Source organism: Lolium rigidum, chromosome 1 (assembly GCF_022539505.1).
Source record: "Lolium rigidum isolate FL_2022 chromosome 1, APGP_CSIRO_Lrig_0.1, whole genome shotgun sequence".
NCBI classification, from domain to species: Eukaryota; Viridiplantae; Streptophyta; class Magnoliopsida; order Poales; family Poaceae; genus Lolium; species Lolium rigidum.
The window spans coordinates 245,678,901-245,685,746 of record NC_061508.1 but is presented as its reverse complement, the minus strand read 5'-3'; the positions used below and the strand labels follow the sequence as shown (position 1 = coordinate 245,685,746).

Here is a 6,846-nt window from a genome sequence, read left to right as displayed (position 1 = left end):
TGAAAGTCATGTGGATATAGAAATGACACACAAACTGATATAGAAATGACACACAAACTGATATAGAAATGACAAACTGACATGGATTCAGATTAGGTAGTACAAGTACCATTAGCCACCATACAGTCAGTACATCATTTTCAGTAGGTCAAAGTGACAATTGGAATGTTCAGGACATCGGTTTGTCATCAAAAAAGCAAAAAAAATAAAAATAGAAGTGCATGTTGATGATCACTTCTTGGCCTTCTTTTGAAATTTGCCTGCTGCATCAACAGGTTTACTTCCCTTCCTCTTTCCTGAACTAGATTGACATGCTTCCTTTCCTTTGTTCTGCATCTGGATTGCTCTGACTTGGAAATCTGTTTGCGATTGCTGGTAATTGTTGCAATATGAGAAAATAGTAGAGTTTAGTTCAATTTTACATTTATGTATTGTATACAATCTAAAGAACAGAGAACAAAGCAAAAATGAGTTCAGTTTTGCATTTATGTACTGATTACGATATAAAGAAAAGAGAGAACACCATGAATTTAGTTCAATATATACAATATAAAGAAAGAGGAACGCAACAGAATTGAATCCATATTTGCATTTATGTACTGTATACAATATAATGAAAAGAGAACAGAGCATAATTGAGTTCATTTATGCATTTATGTACAGTATACAATATTAAAGGAAAGAGAACAGAGCATAATTGAGTTCATTTCTGCATTTATATTTCTTCTTCCAGTTGGCATAGATGTGCCTTGCACACATTCTGTGTTGTGCCCTTGGCAAATAATTCTGCATGCTAGCTATCAATCCCTACAAATGTAATTGAAAAATAAGAATGTAAGGTAAAATAACTAATGGACCTAGCTCCATAAATAATATAGCTACCTACATATAGAATGTATATGTACAATGTATAGGTACATAAATAAGAATGTTATTTATACATAAATAATATAGTTTACCTTTTGCTGGTCAGAAATAAAAACCCAACCATCTCCATCATTATTTATATCCAAGTCTTTGATTAAAAGGCCAATGAACCACTCCCAATTTTCTTTTGTTTCCTGCTCTACAACCGCCCAAGCAACAGGATACATCTGGTTATTAGCATCCCTTCCAATTGCACATAAGAGCTCACCTTGACATGCTCCTTTGAAAAAGCATCCGTCAAGCCCAATCACTTTTCTACATCCAGCTTTAAACCCCTTCTTCAAGGCTTCAAAGGAAACATAAAATCTCTGAAATATGTTTTGTTCCATAATTGTTGGGTCCAAGCATACAACAATAGTACTGCCAGGGTTGCTCCTTAGCAGTTCTAGTTGGTAGTCAAACACCTTAGTGTATTCCTCTTTCAAACCTGATAGCAACTTGTCCATGACAATTTTTTTGGCTGCCTTACACTTTGATATAGAGACATCAGCGAAGAAATCCTTCAAAACGGTGCATTGCATGTTACTGATTTTCCATGTAGGGTTAGCTAATATGAAATGTCCATATCTTTTTGCAATTACTTTGGCAGACACAAGACTGTTGACTCTATTTGGAGCGCAATGGTGCTCATCTTCGTAAGTTATTATTTGAAACCTTGAGCATCTGCTGGAAATAGCACCATATATGAGCCAAGGACATCCTGGCCATGCACACTTTGCCCTCACCCTGTCATCTTCTGACTTCATGAACTTAATGTTTCTATAAGTCTTTAATCCATATTTAATCACCGCCTTTCTAAATTCAATCTTGCTTTTGAACACCATTCCGAGACTGAAGTGTGGAATTTCAGTATTTGAATCATATCTTGCATATTTGGTCCTCCTCCTAATAAATTTCCCTTCTCCATCACTTGCTTCATCATAAGAAAAATCTTCTGAACCTGAGTCATATTCAGCCTCTATGTTCTGTTGTTCAGTTACTTCTTCAATATTTGCCATAAGATCAATTGGGACTGCACATGTTGCCTTACTTTCCACAAACCTTTGAGAATCCTTCAACTTTTTCTTGTACATCCTTGCAAACTTTCTGAGCTGCACTGTTTCATCATCTTCACCACTGTCATCAGAAGGAAGCACGTAATCTGAATCATCTGAATCACTATCATATTCACCCCCTACAATATCAGCCATCCCACTATGATCTGCTAGTAAATGTCCTTGGCTACCCCCTTGTGTGTTTGGATTTAAAACTTGCGAGCTGCTGGTCATAGCACCCTGAGAGAATACACCTTGTGAGCTCTTTCCCTGTCCAAACTTATCACTTCTTTGAAAACTGTTTGAGGTTGAGTTTCTGTTCATGTTCGTTTTTGCTGGACTTGTGACCACAGAATTGATAACTCGAGCTACAACTGGCACAAGAATATTTTCTTCACCAATAACATTGCTTTCATCTGCTATGAGCACAACTTCAGGCTCTGAAATTTCACCATCTTCATTGTCATTTTCAGTTTCAAATTCATCTTGGAAGTCGCTGCCACTTTTCTCACTTTCTTCTTCATCCTCTTCACCATGGTACTCCACAAATACTTCAGCCAGTCTACCATCAATGGTGCAATCTGACATCTTCTTGCAGCTAATGTCATCACCCAAAAATAACAGGCCATTGGCCAATTCCTTACCAGGAGTAACATAATAATACTTCATCGATGCCTTAACATTCATGTGGTTACTCAAATGGCCTTTCAGCTGTACAAAACATAGCTTAGCACGCTCAATGCAGGACATGGACTCATCTCCCCCCACGTACTGTAATTCATTACTAACTCGGATGAACTCGCCACCGAAGTGAAATCGTACAATCAAAGCCTCAAAAGGATCCATGATTAACTTCCCAGAAAATGTCCTACATGAAAAGTGATGTATACCTTGTAAATATTATTCCTAAATGTATGTATAACACCTAGACATCCTTGAATTGACCGCATGGATAATTTAGAAGTAGACACCCCTGAATTAACAGCCACAAACCCCACATTTATCAATCTAAAAAACTAAAAATCTAGCAATGCGAGACTAAGAATAAGAAGTGAGAATGGGATCCGGGTGGTTACCTCCTTCCTCCCTTTCGTTGTCCTAGTCTCCCCTACCGGCGAGTTGCAGGTCGTTGCGGCCGCCGCGGGTCAAGAGTCTCAGGGATAATGAGAAGTTGGAGCTCCAACTGGTCGGGAACTGGTCGCGGAGTCGAGGATGAACGTCTAGATTCGGGGACGACGTGCGCCGCCTGGATCGCTTTACCGCCGCCGCGATCACCTGATGATCTCCATTGCCGCAGCGTCTAAACAGGAAACGGGGCGAGCAGGCGGAACAGAAGCGCGGTTTTGCAGAGAGATTGAGGTGAGGAAAAAGGGGTAACTGAAATTTTAAGCCCACCGGTCAGTAAGGCCCACCCTTAGTCTAGATTTGCTGTAATCCCAGCCACGTCTGCTACTCCCAGCGCATGAATTATATTTGCCCAGAAAACGACCAGGAAGGCCAGGATCAGAGAGATCAAGGTTCAGAAATCGGGGATTTAAAGGTTAGAGTTAGATTCAGACGTCATTTACGAGTACAAGGTTTGTTTCAGACTTTTGCCTAAAAACAAATACAGAAGCTTACCGGACGACCGGATTTCACGGGTACACAGCAGGAAAAAATGAAAACTAACGGAAACTAACGGCCGAGTTTACCGGATGGATCACCGCAAACAGCCGGTAAACCGAGAATTTCACACGCAAATAAAAAGGGGAAAGGAAAACCAAAATCGACCATCTACAGGAACGATACAGTAAAATCAGTTGAAGGAACAGTACCCAGATTTTTATGGTTTCAGCAAAGAGGTTTGGCTTTTATATATGTAATATATGTAATAATGAGACTATTCTTCAGTAGCAAGGCAACCGTTTACAGTATGATTTTCCCAATGCCATCTTCATACAACAATAAGGCCCTGATATTCAGCGAAAGCTTCAGCCTGAAAGCACACTGCAAGTGGCCCAGTTCTACCAGCAGACAACTATGGATAGTTGATATACAATTTTGAATTATGTAATATGTATATACCTGTACCATAATAACAAGAGATCAAACAAGAAAAAATAGAACCGAACCAACTGAGCAAATTAGCCGAGTGGGCAGTTTGAACCAAGAATGCTAAATCAGAGCAAATCCATATGTATGGTCAACATAGGTACAACCCAATTTGGTAACATGCATCAACTATGAAAAAAAGATCTATCAGAATAAATGCATTAGGAATTATGGACAGAATTAGGGCCATGCCCCTTCTGTTCTTATGAGAGATACCAGAAGTCATGCGGCATGGGCAGGGTGGCGACGGGCGCGCTGGTGACAGGCGGCGTCGACGGGAGCACTGATGATGGGCCGCGAGCGATGGCTGAGCTGGTGATGGGCGGCGTCAACGGCAACGCTAGGGACAGTCGACGGAGACAACCGAGATGGTGACGGGCGGCCGTGACCGTATCATCATAGTTATCCTCCATGGGCCTGTGAATCTCCTTAGGTTGGTATTGTCGAGGAGATCAAAGGTGGCGGTGTGGGCTTGGGCAGCGGGAACGTGGCCTTTGTGCAGCATGGCCAAGTTGGGAGGTGGCGCACACCCTTTGGACGGCTCGGCACGCCCCTGGCGCTCGTGAGAGTAGGTTGGTGGCAAAGAGAAAGAGGGGGAATGGAAACCGCCCGCTGGGATCATGGGAGATAAAATTTCCTCGCCTAATTAAAGAGATGACGATGGTCAGGCTGACGGACAATTGTCAGGCCTGTTTTACTGGGTGATACTCGGGACGTTGGATAATGGTTAGAGCGCTCGGATTGGTTGGATCACCCCACTCTGGGTCTTTTAATATTGCTACAGATTATTTTCCAGATAAATACACAATTGGAACACAAGTATTCTATAATTCAAGATAAAACGAAACTAAAGAGAGCACCTCTGCTATCCAGCGTCTTGGTGTTGGTGGGTAGTGCCCCTGGATTTCGGTGTGGCTACGGCATTGCCGTTAGTGGCATTCAGTGGCAAGGTATCAACGGTAGTTCTGATCAAGAGAAAAATAAATGTCTCAGTTGCAGTGATCAAAATAGAATTACCAAATAAGGGGACTTCACACCACAAGCTGATAAACTATAGGTTCAGGCTATTGGTCTGTCAAATAGAGTGACTAATGGCAATGAATCTCCCAGTTGCTATCAGTTTAACCGAGCAAAGATAATCCTCAAGAAACAGAAAGTTAAGCTAACAAACCATGCATTGCAAATTTGGTCCAAATGTCACAAAAATAAATGGAGCTACCAAAGCTCTCCTCTTCAAAAAAATAATACAACAACTCAATTAGACAAATGTTTTTTTGCTAAAACTTGCACATCAACACATTCATAAATACCCAAAACCTCAACATTTATACAATCCCCTGATATTTTGCACATTCATAAACACATCATAAATACCCACTCAATATTACTTATGAATGTGTTAGTTTTGATTACCTGATTGTCACTCACGTACTCACGCTGGATTCTACACGAATTTGATAGAACATCTGCAGGAAAGTCACAAAATTACAGTCAAAACCACCGTTAATTTCTGTAGTTGTTTGCCAAAATGTCGATAAGGCTATCACCATATGCTGTACATGGAGAGCTTCTAAATTTCAAATACAACATCTAATCCTCAATTCAATCAGAATATATGTATCTAATTCACAAAAGAACTGACGTGCTTCAGTTGCACATGAGACAACGCATAAGTGAGATGACTTTTCTTAAGATGCAGAGGGCGTAATGATGGGGAACTGGGGCACATGTCCCGTGAGCCAGAAGCAGAGAGGGGCGGTAGGCAATACCATCGGAGCCGGACGGCGGGACTGTTATTTCCGGAAATCGGTCTCGCAACGCGTGGTGGTGAAGGCCGAGAATGGCTGCCGCGCGTCCTGTGCGGATCTTGGTACTGAGCTGGCGGCGGCATCATCGGTGTGCGGATCGTTGGCGTCGGGCGCGGGGATTGCGGCCGTGGCTAACGGAGATTGTGGCAGCGGCGTCTGATGCCGGTGTAGGAAATGCAGGGCATCCTCGCGTGTGGGCGGCAGGGCGTCCTTGTGTGCTGGTGGCCTCCAGTGGAGGCTCTCGCGTCGCTCTTGTGGACGGCGGTGTGTGGTACTGTGGTTGCAGCCATCGATGGGCATCGCGGGAGGTCTGCGCGTCGGCGGGCGCAGCTGGAGTGCTGGGGAGGGAGGGCTGCGGCGGCGATGGCTACCTGATGTGGATGAGGATTTCGGGGTACGACGGTTCGATCGATTAATTAGCGAGGAAATTAGCGCGTGGGTGGTTGTTGTCCGCTCCCGTCAAACACGGAGAGGACGTGAGGCGTTGGATATTTGGATTGTACGGCTGAGATGCGTTGGATCAGACCCTCTGGGTCTTTTATTAGTAGGGTGATATACCAGGCGTATACATCTGCCCCGGCAATCCCATAGTTCGCAAAATCAGAAAGATTGTAGTAGTGTCAAGATTAAACTGATGATTCTTACATCCAGCCATAGCATGGAGGAAACTGTATTGAGGACGAAATATTGACGAATCCTAGACACCAAACTGCCGGCCAGCCGGCCGGTCGGCCATGCTATCTGTAGTCACGTGGGACTCCATCTTGCCATTGCCCCAACATTGTTGTGAGGCCCTTCCGCTCCTTTTATGGAGGCGGTAGCAAATAGCGTGGAAGGAGATTGCAAGAGCCCGGGCACGGAGAAGAGGCCGGCCAGGACATCCACCGGTGCGCCCATGAGACAGAGGCCTACCCTGCCCTCCACGCGTAGCAGCAGGGCAACCTCAACGACCCGCTGCGGTAACATCCTGCAACTGCAATTCATGA

General features: G+C 43.6%; 1 long non-coding RNA gene across 2 annotated transcripts; it reads right to left on the bottom strand.

Moving 5' to 3' along the window:
* Positions 1-3,872: 3,872 nt before the first annotated feature.
* Positions 3,873-5,887, bottom strand: LOC124692207. 2 transcript variants are annotated; one of them, XR_006999400.1, is made up of 4 exons: positions 5,822-5,887; positions 5,466-5,518; positions 4,913-5,017; positions 3,873-3,912 (listed from the first exon to the last, which is right to left on the bottom strand). It is a non-coding gene; the product is annotated as an uncharacterized LOC124692207 (long non-coding RNA). The 2 variants fall into 2 exon arrangements; XR_006999392.1 differs by lacking the exon at positions 3,873-3,912 and having other exon boundaries at positions 4,794-5,017.
* Between the last annotated feature and the right edge of the window lie 959 nt (positions 5,888-6,846).